Source organism: Lynx canadensis, chromosome D2 (assembly GCF_007474595.2).
Source record: "Lynx canadensis isolate LIC74 chromosome D2, mLynCan4.pri.v2, whole genome shotgun sequence".
Taxonomy (NCBI): Eukaryota; Metazoa; Chordata; class Mammalia; order Carnivora; family Felidae; genus Lynx; species Lynx canadensis.
The window spans coordinates 73,085,618-73,100,765 of NC_044313.2; the positions used below are offsets into that span (position 1 = coordinate 73,085,618).

Here is a 15,148-nt window from a genome sequence, read left to right on the forward strand (position 1 = left end):
TGGGACAGGGTGACAGCTGTTCAAGGATGCCAAAGAAAAGGGTCCCCCGGGGAAACCTCCCCAGGGAAGTCTCTGCCTGCAGGACGCTGTGAGTGACACAGAAGACAGTCGGCAGGAGTGGGCACAGCCCGGCCCGGGCGAACTCTCCGGGTGGCCAGCGATCGGAAGCACCGTGCACATGTAAAATCTGGCGGTAACGAGGACCGTGGTGGCAGCGGTGACATTGACTATCACAGACGGTGGGGCCTATCGAACTGTAGACCGTTCTGAAGCTGTGGCCCCTGTAAGGACTTGGCTGCAAAATGGCTACCATATTGGAATCATCACAGCACTTTTGGCCTTTATTTATTTATTTTTATTTATTTGAGAGAGAGAGAGAGAGAGAGAGCAGGAGAGGGGCAGAGAGAAAGAGAGAGAATCCCAAGCAGGCTCCGCACTCAGCATAGACCCCCAACATGAAGCTCAACCCCACGACGGTGAAATCGCCACCCAGAGGGACCACGTGACCCTCCCCATTTGCACATGGGCCGCCGCCTCTGAGGCAGGCTGGGAGAATTCCTTGTGTGGAAGTCACCGGACTTCGATCCCCAAGACCTGGATTTGACTCTGGGATCAACCACTTCCTAGCAGTGTGAACTGGGCCACAGCAGCTAACCTTTCTGAGACTCAATGGTCCCATCGATAAACTGGAGCAAGCGATGCCTCACCTCGGGGAGGTGAGGGGCCGTCAGAGGAAGCACGCAGCCCCAGGAGGTGAGATAAATCAGCAAAATCCGAATCTGGGTACAGGCGTGACCTCTTAGCTTCGGAGGCGAGAAGCCTCACGGTCACCTGGCGGGTGGGGGCGGCTGGAGGCCTCGGCCTCGGCCTCGGGAGCAGGCGTCGAGCCCTGGAAGTCAGCCTGCCCACCTCCCCCTGAGAGCTGGCAACAGGGCCGGAACAGGATCTGCTCGTCCCCTGTGATCCGGAGCATTTGCCACCAGGTTGCAGTGGCCTCTTGGACAGTTTCGCAGGTGACAGATCTTCCTCCATGTCCTCCTGGGCCCATCGCGCTCCCGGCCGCAGAGGGGACGCGCCCCTTTCGGGCCCCCAAGGCACCCCCCCCCAACACCCAGTGGAATCGAAGGCCCCCAAAAGGGCGCAAAGGGGAGTGCCCTGGGCACCAGGGAGAACGAGCCTCCTTGTATTCTTTCTAGATGAATCTCCGGGCCTGCAGCGGCCCAGGGCGCATCCCAGGCCTGCAGCAAACCTGTCCTGCTGCGGGGCTGTCTCGACACGCTGTTTGGAAAGTCAAGATTTTCAATGTAAACTTTGTTCTCCCTTTCCTTTCTTCAGGGATCGATTCGCAGATGCGGCTTCGTGCCCCGCTTCCTCTCCACGGCTCCGGTGCCGAAATCCGAGGTCACACGACATCGCTGTCAGAACAAGTCCACGCCGCCGCCGTCCTATCCGAGAGGCCCGCGCCGGGGCGGCCTGGGCTCCTGAGCCTGTCCCGGTGTAGGGTTCTCGGTGGCACTATTTTTGGCAGATATTTTTTTTTTTTTTTTTTTTTTTTATCCTTGCTCTTTATCACAAGCCTGTCGGGCAAATGACAGAGGAATTGCAAGCTTGAATGGGCTTGTCTGACAGGCCAACTTTCATCCCGGGTGCTGCTGCCTGACTTTGAAAAAGGAACTCTGGGCAGAAGAGAGTAATTTCACACTGATTCCTCGCCGTAATTTGCTTTGGGGTTGAAAACGTCGCGTTTCAATCATCCCCGCTTCGCGCTGCAGGGGAGAAGACGGGCCACGCGTGCAGGTGACGTGTTTGCCGCGGGCCCGCGCCGAGACGACTGCCTGGCTCTGAGGCAACAGCCCTGAGGCACACGGGCGGGCGCGCCAAGGAGCTCTCCGCCAGCCACAAACGAGTGCCTTCGGAGGAGCCCATAAGAAATGGGTTCTGGCAGAAAGAGAGAGCCGCCTAGGACGCGGAGCCTCAGATCGGACACCTCCATCATTCAAGAATCCATTAGAACGTCTTTCTCCCCCAGGCCCACGTTCCGCGGAGGAGCTGGGTGGCTGCAGGCAAACCGCAAACGTAGGAGGGTCCGAGACAAGCGTGCTCAGCTCGGACAGGCGTGAGCTGGGAGGTACGGGAGGGAAGGGGAAAGTGGCGTCCAGGCCAATCACAGCTGGCGAGGCTGTGCGTGAAGCATCCGCCGGGGACAAGGACAGGGGCTCGTGGGGAGGTCAGGGGACGTGGTCGTTCCCAGGTCAGCAGCAGGAAGCGGTGACTTCTCCCGCGTCATAAACTGTCCCGTCCTTCGCCACCTCTCGCCACGCTTACTCAAGAGGCCACGCTGCCTGACACCTGCTGATTCTTCCTGGGATGGCTTCGAAATGGTTCACGTCCTTAATCTTGCTCCTCAACTGGATTGTTAAGTTCTCTGAGGTCAGGAACCCATACCTAACCCTCTCTGCGTGCCCCGAAGCTCCTTCCTAGGGCTGAGCACAAACCAAGACTCAATAACCGCCCGGAGTCTATCGGAGACTTTCACGCACCGCTGACAAAGATTCAGCGGTACTGGAGGGTTTGCTCCAGGATCAACCAGCGTATTTCTCAGCGAGCGGATCCAAGCTTGTTCTCGGCGGGACATCAGGCTATTGACGGTCTATCCAGCCAGACTTTTGGGCCTTCTTGGCCACGCCTCACATGCTGTAGACTCCAGCTGTGTGGAACCGAATGCTCTCGGCGCCTCTGTGCCTTTGCACAGGCTGATCTCTTGGCCTGGCTGCCCTTCCCTCATCCTTCCATCCGTGGACTTGGCGTTTCGGCTCCAGGTCAACCCGCCCCTTCCCGCAGGGCGGCCAGCATCCCTCGGGCAGAGCTGGTGAGGCGTCCGCCTGTGGGTCCGGAGTACTTTCCGGAGGCCTGACAGGACAGGTGGCCTGGTGGCCCTGCCATCCGGTTGATGCTGTCTGCTGGCCCGATCTGCCCCCTTCGTCATCTCTCAACTTTGGCTCTCGGCGCAGTGCCTGGAACCTGGTAAAGGTTTATCGAACGAATGTGTCTCCCACATTTGGCCTATCATGGCGACGGCAGTCAGGGCCCAGCAGGTCACGTGGGGACACGGCAAAAGACGTGAGACCAAACAAACGCTTTGGAGGGAAGCAAGGCCCTGGGGCCCTCCCGATAAGCTGGGGCACCTGGGACCAACCCCCAGCTGTGAGGTTGGGGGAAGTGACACTCGCTTTCCAGAGCCCCGGCCTCATCTCGGGGCCTCACTCCACTTTGTGGGGTTTCCAAAACGTCATGCAACCTTCTCATGGCCTTTAGTGACACGGCCGGACGGGGCGATTATGCCCGGTCTCCAGCGATGGGTGTGGGGTGTGACCGGGCGGCAGCAGTGTGTCGGGCGGAGAGGGTGGCGTTACCCCTGGATGCGGGGGAGGTGGCAAAGATCGTGGACTCCAGCCTGGCCTCACACCCAGCCCCCACCCCCGCCCCGCCGTGCGACGCGGTGGGAAGGCCTCAGCTTCCCCGCGCATAAAGGGTGAAGCAACCCCCACGGGGTCGTTCAGAAAGTCGGGCAAACGGACGCGTGTGAGCATCGAGGGGGATGCCCGGCACGTGACGATGGCTCCCGAAAAGCCAGCCCCCGTCATTTGGAACCGGAAGATGAGTGTCACATCTGGCTTTCTCCACTTGCAGGTTGTGGGACCTGAGTGGGTCAAGGTGTCTTACCTCTCCGCTCACATTCTCTGGTTCCTGAGAGGAGGGCGGGACTGCTGCCCTCACCGGCTGTCTTGAGACGCAAGGAGATAATGGGAGGGAATGTGCTTTGCAAGCCACGCGTTTTCCTGGGGTAGCTGTGAGTTGCTGTGCGAAGGCACGGAGAGGTGAGGAGACCTTGGAGATCCTGCCACGTGAGAGCTACCCCTTAATGGAGACAATGACCGTCTAGTAACCAAACTTGTAATTTCCGTAAAGCGCATGCTTTAACAGCCACCTGGGGTGGGGGGGAGGTCTATTAGCGACCCGTAGGCAAAACTGTGACTCTCCCAATGCGAAGTTCGAGTCTGAGGGTCCACTTGGCTGAGCCACGGTTCCCAGACATGTAGTCAAACATTATTCTGGACGTGTCTGTGAGGGTGTATCTGGATGAAATTAACATTTAAATCATTGGACTCTGATCCAATGTCCTCTATAATGTGGGTGGGCCTCATCTAATCAGTTGAAGGCCAGAATTGAACAAAAGACTGACCCCCCCCACCCCACCCCCACCCCCCACACACACCCATCCCCATGCAAGAGGTAATTTTGCCAGCAGACTGTCTCTGGACTTGAACTGTGGCATTGACTCTTCCCTGGGTCTCTAGCTGGCCAGCCTACTCAGCAGACTTTGGACTTGCCAGCCTCCATAATCACCATAATTGTGCTAATTACCTAAAATCTCTCTCTCTCTCTCTCTTACACACACACACACACACACACACACACACACACACACACTGTTGGTTCTGTTTCTTTGAAGAACCCTAATATACCCATAAACATTTGGAGTCCTCAGATAGCTTTAAACTAGAAACTCTAACAGTCCCAGTGAACACAGATTTCCCAGGGAGGCCAGTTTCAAACACTAGCCGATCCTAAGCGTGACTTTGTCCTGCCTCGCCTGTTCCCTCCCATGGAAACCACACATGCCCCCTCCTTCTGCTCCCTGACCGCCCCCGGTGCTTACCCAGGAGACCCTGCATGGTGTCCCGTGCTCTCTCAAGGGAACCGTGACTATAATAAAATCTTTAAAATTTCTCAGTCTCTCTCTGTCTTCACCTGCATCTGGTCTTTCCACACCTCACCCAAGGTCATGTGATAAAACAGACAGTGACTGCAGCCCAGCCCTAGGGGAACCGTGGGCCAGCCTCCAGGGATGGGCAAGTAGGTTATCTGGCCCCGTCACGTGACGCCCTGCTAGATGCCACGGTACCACTCTACGTGAGATCGAGGGCTGACAGAGAGGCCGTCCGCTTCTCAAGCGGCCTGGGCCAAAAGAATCGTTCCTTGCAGAAAACGATCATCATCCTCACATAAACACGATCTGGCCCTCCAGAGAGCCTGAGTGAGCCATGTCCCCAAGTGACAGCAAATGTGCGTCCAGAGGAAACGTATTTACCTGCTCGCTCAGGACCCACAGCAGCCTCGGCGCCCTGTTCCCGTTCCTGTCTCTGTTCCTCAGGGCGTGTTCCTGAAGCATCTGTGTCTGAGAGCTCATTCACCTCACCTGCGGGGAGAGGAGGGCGGTGACCTCCCAGGAAAGAGTTAAATCCCCCTGGGTGACTCATAAAGTCACAGAATCACACAATTACAGAACCTGAGAATTTCAGAGCCTGGAAGGGAGCTAACGGGTCATCAGGGTCCAACACCCCTCGTTTTGAGAAGGAAACAAATAATCCCAGCTGAAACGAAGACTCCCCACTCACCTGCAGTCCCTATTGTGGAGTCCCAAGCGAGGGCTAATTTGACCGTGGAATTGGAGAACAGCTTTGACCTGCAACCAGAGTTCATCTGGTGGGATTTCTCGCTGACTGAGTAATTGATGCAAGGGTGCATCCCCCCTCTGGCCTGGTTAATCTGCCTATTGTCCCCGTCCATCTGTCCCGCACCCCACTAAGAACCGAGGCAGGTACAGGAGGAACACAGCTTTGGTTTGCTCTCACTTCCTCCTCCTCCTCCCTTTCGGTTCTCCTCTCCGACTGAGGCTGAAGATCGAAGAGTTGTGGGAGCCGGCTCAGCCCAGGGGCGGGTGCGGAAGAAAGGCCAGCAGCAGCCAGTGTCACGGTGGCATCTTTGAAACTCTCCGAGTCACTCACACGCCCGCGGTTACAGGCAGGACTGCTTGACAGAGCGGATGTTAGAAGGCACCTGATGAAGACACCCCAAATAATAAGGGCCTGAAAACAAGCGCACCTCTGGTCTTCAGGATGTCTTCCGATGCCAGGACCGGGGGGGCCGCGGGACGGCACTGAGGACAAACGTAAATGAACCACCGCCATTGGGGGCCGTGCCTTCCCCATTCCCCATGGCCAGGAAAACTACCCACCAGGCCCCTGCTGGGGGTCACTGAGTTAAACGCGACAGCTGCTTATGAAAGGGCCTGGGTGAATCCACGAGATCAGTAATGACGCTGCTTTTTACAGGAGCTAAGAGAAGGGCAATTAAATCTTCCGCTTCAGGCCATATAAACTGATCTCCACAGGAGGGCAAGAATTGATTTAACTCCAAACACACAGGCCCGCCCAAGCCCTCCGACAGCCTTGTATAATGGACCCAGCGCATGGCGGGGAAGACAGAGGGAAGGCAGCAAGATTTGTTCCAAGCACCAGGTATTAGCCAGCACACAAATCAGGAGCTTGAACTTGATGGGCCTCAAGGCTGATCCAGTGTGGCAAATCCTGGGCTTCTTACGGCTTCTCTCCGTACTTGGTTTATTACACACAATCTGTACAGGGGCTGTTTCCACACTTAATGGCAATCCTGAATCACTATCTATTTCCCATCTTCGCCTGCAAAATAGCAACCCAGAGCGAGTGCTGCACCATAAATACCGGGCCCCATAAAGCCACTGCTGTATAGATTTGCCTTTTTGCGCGTGTGTGTCTGATTCACTCGCGCTTTGGCCGCCTTCCAGGCTCTAGGAGAGGAAAAAACCATCCCGAGCATCCCAACAGCCTCATTTTGATCTGTGATACTGAGCAACTCATTTCCACTTCACAGGCTCTGCTGAGCTGTGCCACAGAAAGACAAATCCCAGACGTGGAAGGGGCGGGAGGAGGGGGAGGGGGAGGGGCCGGCGGGGAGGGAGGACGGTGGAGGAGAGGGAGGGAGGGAGGGAGAAGATGAAAGCAGAAAAGGACCGCATTTATTAAGCTGTTTTTCTTTTGGTGAAAAGAAGCATTTATCAGTGATTTCATATATCATGTGAGAGGTGGCTTCCTGCCAATTTCCAAGAATCCAAACAACCCACTGACATCATATGCTAAATATAGCTCAGCCTTTGCTTTAGGTGAATAAATAATGCCGCTGGAAAGGAATAGGTTCTCTTCAGTTACATGTTTATTATGATCAGGCTGTCAGGCTTGTGTAATCAAGAGAATAATGCCCGGTTCCAAGGAGGGATTGTAGGCTATGAACTCTTCAAACAGTTTCGGGAGGGGAACGATAAAGCCCCATTCTGATGGCCTTTCCAGATAGCCAGCTGAGCCTGGCCCTGAGAGGGGAGCTGGGGGATTCAGGTGGCGTGGGTCTTCAGAGCCCTGATGAGAGCGTGTGCGTGTGCGTGTTCCCATGTCTGCCCCGTCCTCTGAACCAGCAAGGAAAGGTGGCTGATCCCTCTGCGGGAAATGCACAGAATGAAGACGTTCAAAGGCGTGGGTGTGGTCCCGAGCTTCCCACGAGGCTGGGGTGGAGGCGAGCGGGAGCTGGAAAAAGGGCAGGCTGTGGTAGGTGGGAAGGATGGCCGAGGAAGGCCCTCCCTGTGTTCTGCGGGCCTTCAGGTGAGGGGGCTCCCCTACGGGCGGGCGTCTGGAGATCCTACCCCACCGCCCTCCGGCCTTTGATTCCACCCCCCTGGAGCTTCCGCGTTGTTGTGTCAGAGCCACCTGAAGAATTAAGGTTTCTAATGAGCCCCGGAGACGCTGGCCTGCCCCGAGCTCACCCAGGTTCGTGGAGGACAGAGGGAGCCACGCTGAAGGGTGTGCAGGTACTTGGGGGGGAAGCGAGCAGCTGTAGGGAGAAGAAAGGACAAGAAAATCAGCGCCGCCGAGAGATAAGGAGACTGTGAATCAAAATAGCTGCTGGAAGGTGTTGGATCTCTGCTAACATCTGCAAGATTTCTCTTCACAGTCACGGATACAATAGAGGTGGTTGCTATGGAAACGTGAAAAGCGGCAAGGGGAAGGGCGAGGGCTGGATAGAAAGAGGAAAAGGCACACAACACTTTTAAATCATCAAAGAGGGATACGACGGCACTTTCCATCTCCGTTAGGAGAATGGAAGTTATTGAGCCCAGGGAGCGGTGAATACTACGCGGGACGGGTGGGGTCAGGCACTCGCAGGCACTGTGATCCCTTCCCCCACCCCCGTAAGCCGGGGCCTATTGAACCTGCTCCCCTGCAGTTAAGATCACCCACCGGAAAAGCATTTCGGGCCGGTAAACTCTGCTCCGTGGGGTTTGGCCACGGCCTTCCATAACGACCTTGGAGAGATCAGGTCATTTCTCTGTGCCGTGGTTTCATCACCTACCTGCCTCCCAGAGAGAAATGACGAAGCACTTTGCTCAAGAGAAGAAATGATGGCGCAGTTTAAGGGCACGAGCATGACGGAGCCCCGAGCGCGGCCCACGGGGGGCCAGGAGGGCTGCACGGGCCCACGCCGCGACTGAGCCTCCCAACTTTGCTTCTTTTCGGGGCCGGTGTTAGTGGCACGAAAGCGTTTTCTGAGGCTGAGGAGAATTTTAACAAGCCGCTTACCTTTTATCCAGAATTCGCAAATACACTCCTCTAGACACTGGTGCTCTCCGATGTAAATATAATGTGAACCGCAGAGGCCGCTTAGATTTTCCTAGGAGCCATATTTAAAAAAGTAAAAAGAGAGAACATCAATTGCTCTCTACCCTCAATATATCTAAAATGCAATCATTTCAGTATGATCCATATAGAAATCATCAGTGAGGTATTTTATATTCTTTTTTTTTCCATACCAAATCTTTGAAATCTGGTGTGTGTTTTATACTTGTAACACATCTCAATGAGCCACGTTTCGAGGGCCCACTAGCCTCGTAGCCCAGTAGCTACTGCCTACTGTATTGGACATTGCAGCTCTAGAATTTTCTATCCTATGAGGAATACAGAGAGGTAAGAATACAAAAGAGGTCCATTTTGCTAGGATGCTAAATTCTAACCAATTGCCTTGTATCACTATTGGAACAATAAACACACACACACACACACTTCGAACAGGTGGTCAGTCTCGAATATTCCTCTTGGCCGTTGAACAGTGAACATTCTGTGATTAAGATGAAAGTTGACGGGCCAGTGAAATCACACAGACTCAGCTCAAGCCACGTCTCTGTCACTTCCTGAGTGTGACTTTCTGAGTTTTCCCCAACCATACAATGGGAATTAGTGAGGCCGCCCAATCGCTTTTCGGAGTAAATAAGATAATGCCCAACGCAAGACCCAGCGCGTAGTAGGTGTTGTCAGGGTAGCTCACTTCCTGTCCCTGGTCTCAGCGCTAGTTTACCAGTCCGCCCTGGACCGTCTACTCTTCTCCAGGCCTCAGTGAATGAAGAAACTAGAACTGTGCATGTCTTCGCGTGCGGGAAACCACTGGAGGTAGAAAAAAAACACTGTAAGGATGGACATCGACTTATTCCACGGATTCAGCGCAAGTAATAGCTGGGTGTTTTCCCAGCACTGAAAGACACGAAGACTAGCCATTCCAAGTTCTTCTTGGATGGCCGTGGACTACACGGTAAGAGCCTTAGGAAAGATAGTCAAAATACATCCTTCAGCTTCCGTGCTGTGCTGTCCAATACAGTAGCGACTAGTCACATGCGGCTATTGAAACTGACATTAGTTAAAACGTAAACGTTTTATTTTCTTGGGCACACTCTCGCCACATTTCAGGGGCTCAGCGGCCCCACGGGAAAAGGGGCTGCCGGTTGGACTGTGCAGGCACATTTCATCACAGAAATGCCACCCTGGGGATTTCAACCATTCATTCAATACGCAACCAAATATAAAACTCAGAGAGAGTAGGACATCGTGAGCGAGCCAGTCGAAAGCTGGACGAGATGGGTTCGATCCTGACCTCAGCACTTCCCAGATAAGTCAACTTACGTAAGTTTCTTAACCTCTCGGTGCCTCCGCTTTATCATCTGGATAATGGGGACCCTGTTAGCGGAACTTAATTCAGTGGGGTGTTGTCACTTAAGGAAAGAAAGGCACGTGAAGTGCTTCCCACAGCGCCTGGCATGTTGTGAGTGCTTAACTCACATTAGCTATCAGGACTAATTACACCATATTCACCACTTCCCAACATAAGGGAGGGTCGGGATCATACTTAAAGGTGAAGGTACCCTTGATTAACCCAAAAAAGCTTCCCGGAAGAGGTAATCCCTTGAGCTGTGATTCAAAGGGAGTCCTGCAAGCATTCAAAACCCTCGGTGCGCATTTACTGAGCATTTACTGAGCATAAGGCGCTGTTATCGATGCAGAGATGATACGAAAAGCTCCCTTCCGCCCAGAAGTCCTCAAGGAGGACAAAAAATAGTGTTGACATGAGCAAGGGCCATGAAAGACTTAAGCGCTGAGCGCCCGGTGAGCCTGGAAAGGGAGCCTATGACTGAGCTGCTGAGACTTCGGAGGGGTGGTCCCTGAGTAGACCCTTAGAGGGCTGGCAAATGGCAGGCAGGTGGAGGGAGGCAAAACCGATGAGTGGCCGGGCCTTACTCGGTGACTAAAGTCACCCGTCCCAGCCTCTGAATCTCTAGGGACAGTTAATCAGCTTCTTGCTGGCTAACAAGACAGACTCCAGCCTGTGCACGAGCACCCCCTATGTGGATAGAGCCCCTCGGGAGTAAGGGGAACCACCCAACACCACCCCCAGCCCAGCAGCCCTGGGGCCTGCCTGACTGCCCACCTCACCGCAGAGACGGGAAAACGGGGAGACGATCAAACACGGCTCGACTCTAAGACAGGTTTGAGCACGAGGAGTCCGGGCGACTCGCCCCATTATTATTCTGGTCACCGTTCATTCTTTCAAAGTTGGAAGTTTTGCACAGACACCAATGTTTCCTCTGAAAAGGGCCAGCACGTCCCTGAAGGCCGCCGCGGGGGTCAGGATGGGCCTGTTTGTCTAGTATCGACAGGCCGACGTGCCAGGCTGCTGCCCCCAAGGGCCGGACCGGTGTGCCAGGCAGGTACCGACAGCCAAGTTGGAAAGGAAAGTCAGAAGAGCATGTCTGTGGGGGCTGGGAAACTCTGAGGCTGCCGACCGCCCTGGAATATCGATGGGCCTGCACAGGCCTGACAGTCAGGAGGCGGGAGGCCAGACCAGCCTCCCTGCAGGCCTCTCCCAGCACCTGGGGCTCACGCCCTGGAGATTAGGTAACTGGGGTCCTTAATGGGTGACGGATTGAGCCCACGACCTTCATTTATGCCCCAGGATGGAAACACTGCATCTCCCCTCAGGAATTCTGGTTTCTTCCCTGCTTTCTCCTGTTCTTGCCGGCAGCCATCAGAGGAGGAAGGGGACTTTCCAAAGATCTGGGCCTCCTGATGTCACCCAGCGTCCAGCCTCAGAGAGAGAGAAATGATGGGAGATGCCCCGAGGGTGACCAACCAGCTAGGGTCGTCTGGAACTACCCTTAGTTTTAGTACAGTAAGGCCCTCAGTCCTGGGCCAACTGGGACAGTGGGTCCCTTGCCTCTCGTCCAGCTTCCTGCTTGGCCCTCAGGGCCCAACTTGAGGTACTGACTGAGCAGCAAACATAGCTAGAGACTTCCATGAAAGGCTTGGCCTTCCTCTCCCAACAAAGGGCTCTTTATGTTCTAGTCAGCGAAGGAAAAGCCTGCCAAGGCCGCTTACGCCCCTGCCTCAGCTGCCCGACCAGGAAGAAAAGTTGGTCAGGAGACTCAGAGGCCAGGGGAGAAAGACCGAGCGGCCACACCGCACAGTGACAGCTGCCTGAGGTGGGTGCCTGGTGCCCTGCCCTGCTGGCGACCACAGAGTGTTTGAGCTTCGGGTCATCAGAGGCCCGGATAGGGAAAGGGCACAGGAGGAGACGGCCGGGCATCACGTCCGGATCCCTGCATGTGCGCGCAGGGATGCGCTAGTAAACGTTTAACGGGTCCTCTAGGGTGGGGGGCGCGGTGGAGCCCAGAGCAGCATTTGCCCATTTCTTTGGTGTAAACGTTTCACGGCTGATTTCCAGCCACCAGTGTGATGCCGCTGAACACAGAATGTGAAGAGATGCGCGTAGTTGGCCGTGACGAGCAGGGCCAGCTGTGTCCCTATGCTGTGCGCGTGGTCTGGCTGTGCCCACTGAGCGATAAGGCCAAGCCCTGCACTGGGCGACGGAGAGGAGGCTGTCACTTCATGCCAGGGGGAGGGCGGGAGTTCCCAGTGCCTTCAGCGGCACCGGGAACCTATCTTACTCTCTGTTACTTGTAAGCGTGTTTCGGGAAACAGGAGTTATAAGGGACCAATTCCGAGGAAATGGGTGGGTCTATTGGTGGCTGCTGTAGGATCCATTCTCTAGCAAGCCAAGGCAGAATCAGATCTGCATTTATCTATGCAAACGGTAGGGAATGCACAAGGTAGTGTGATACTCCAAAAAACAAAAAAAACAAACAAAAACAAAATAAGAGAAAAGCAATTATTTTTCCTCACCACTAGAAAACACTGTTTTTGTGGCTCTAACCTAGAATCAATTATTAAACCCCTCTTTTGTATAAAGCATAACTTGTAGTGAACGCCAAGAGCGTCGTTCATTTCACTTAATGATAAATAAAATGATGTTTGACCAATTTGATGAAGACAGTAAGTCAAACTTAGATGTGCTGGCATTTGATGTTGCTGAAACCACAAATCTTATTGAAAAGCTTTTTGCATTTGAAATATGCCAAGTGCAAACAAAATTTAGGAGCGAAAGTAAAGTTAAATATTTAATGACATAATTAAGTCTTATTAATGGTATGTTCTTTATTTTGCAGATTAAATATTCACAACGATTATCATCTCTTTCATCTTTATTACTTAAGCCATGTGTTTTTCATAATTATTTGTTAGGTATTTTCATTAACATTTGATGAATATTAATAGTTAAAATAAAAAACAGTTTTTATTTCTGTTGTAATGACTTTACGGGGATAATAATATATAACTAAATGTTTATCGTGTGTTCCACTTGCTAATATTTAGATCACTGGTTTTGTTGCCACCGAGTGGAAACGTGGAGCACTATGGGTGACAAATGACGATCGCCACAGTCTGCCATTATTCTTTATTTATTTAATCCACTATTCTTAATGTAGCTTCTCTGTGGGACTAATATGAATTGCAAACTTACACATCAAACTCATAAGTAGTGTTTGGGGTTTAATCCTTCTCTGGTGTTAGTGATGGCTTGCCTCTCAGACATCCTAATTTATTTCCCATTTTTACCCCATTTTCCTCACCATTTTGGTCCATCAGCGTTGATGCCGCTCTGGCGCATTCTCTCTCCGTGACATTGAAAGCTCAGACCCCATTGCGGCGCCCAGGGGGCTCAGTCGGTTAAGTGTCTGACTTCCACTCAGGTCGTGATCTCACGGTTTGTGAGTCAAGCCCCGTGTTGGGCTCTGTGCTGACAGCTCAGAGCCTGGAGTGTGCTTTGGATTTTGTGTCTCCCTCTCTCTCTCTCTCTGTCCCTCCCCCACTTGTGCGCGCTCTCTTTCTCTCAAAAGTAAATAAATAAACATTAAAAAAACAAACTTAGACCAATAGCCTCTCAGATATCTTCCTTCTGGCACAAAGGGCCGGGGTTTTCCATCCTGGACAATATGAAGCAAACGCACGTGGCTCTCCTAATTTTCCAATCAGGCAGTATTTGCAGAGAGCAAACAGGAGCGGGTCTAATCAACGTGACGGCATAAAATGCATATGGCGACCATCGCTTCCGGCGCCAGGTGTGGCGGCCATATTGCCATCAGCAACACACTCCAGAGAGCCCGTTGCTTCCGGGCAGCCCGGGAACTGCATCTTCCCCACCCCCACCTCCGGTTCCCACACCTTGTGCTGCTGACCCCGTTGAAGGCTTTCTGAGGCTTACGTGCATCTTCCCTGGGGATGACCATTGGGGAAAGAATGGTGATGTATCATGGCCTTACAGTTGGGCCCGCAACCACAGAAGCCCTGGTCCGGGTCCCTGCTCAGCATTCTGGGACCAACAAGGCAGGCATCAGGGTGCAGACAGAGTCGTGCCAGTTAGGACACGGTGCCCTTTGGCTTTCCTCGCACAGCCTTTCCTCTTCTGCAGAAGGCATCTGCATTTTTAAAGCCACAGCCTGTTCTCGAGAGCTCTAAGCAGGAGTGAGGAGGGCTTCTAGCCAATGACAACCTACAGGTAGTTTATGATTTCAGTTTAGGAGAACCCGAATTCATTCCATTTCCTGAGAACCTACCATGCTCGGCCCTCTTGGAGGGCTCTTTCTGCCTCTCCCGAAAACCCTGCAGAGAGGAAGAGATTGCCCCATTTTTATGGGGAGTGAGGTGAACACCCTAAGGTCTCACAGCTGGTGATGGGCACAGCTGGGGTTCTAAGACACAAAGCCAGGACTTTCCGGCTCAGAATCCTGTGCGAGTCGACACTACCTCCCTCGTCAGCTACTCGTCTCTGCGGTTATATAGGACATGCGCTCCAGAGAAATCTCATTGTTAAGAAAACCTGAATACAGACAGGCACAGGGAAAGGAATATGTGCCACCTTATTCGTGATGTGCAGGAAGAGAGCGTGGGTGTCTCCTGGCCCCACTGCCCTTATGCGTGCCAACTGTTTGGCCTGGATGGGAAAACACCGTGCCCTGCTCTCAGATCTGTACGTGTGAGAGCTGGTCTCCAGCTAGACTGTCTTCAGCGCTCTGAGAAGCGGTCAGCCTTAGGTGTCCCCGTGTCCCCCCCCCCCCAACAAACCGGTCCTGGAGTATCTAAAACTCACACTTTAATGTCTGCTTAAACCATTTTCATTAACAAACGTACCAGTTCAGGATGCCCGGGTGGCTCAGTCGGTTAAGCGCCGACTTCGGCTAGGGTCATGATCTCGCGGTCCGTGGGTTCGAGCCCCGCGTCGGGCTCTGTGCTGACAGCTGGGAGCCTGGGGCCTGCTTGGGATTCTGCGTCTCCCTCTCTCTTTGTTCCTTCCCCACGCGTGCTCTGTCTCTCTCTGTCTCTCAAAAATAGACAAACATTAAAAATAATAATAATAAATTTTTTGAAGTGCCAGTTCTGGTGATTTCCACTCATGGGTCTCTTGCTGTTGCCGCTAAGAGCCTGGCTGCATGTGGACGAGGCTGCCAAAAGCAAGTCACGATATAAGACAGGCTCAATTCCTACCACACCCCCGGGGATAC

The 15,148-nt window shown here is 53.4% G+C and overlaps 1 long non-coding RNA gene across 1 annotated transcript in view; it reads right to left on the reverse strand.

The window, feature by feature from the left end:
* The window catches only part of LOC115527148, a 36,145-nt gene extending 21,332 nt beyond the window's left edge, over window positions 1-14,813 (reverse strand). The window contains exons 1-4 of the long non-coding RNA XR_004344241.1: window positions 14,778-14,813; window positions 8,508-9,365; window positions 5,460-5,527; window positions 5,153-5,260 (exon numbers count right to left, since the gene is read on the reverse strand). This is a non-coding gene — a long non-coding RNA (uncharacterized LOC115527148). The remainder of the gene's footprint in view (window positions 1-5,152; window positions 5,261-5,459; window positions 5,528-8,507; window positions 9,366-14,777) is intronic.
* Between the last annotated feature and the right edge of the window lie 335 nt (window positions 14,814-15,148).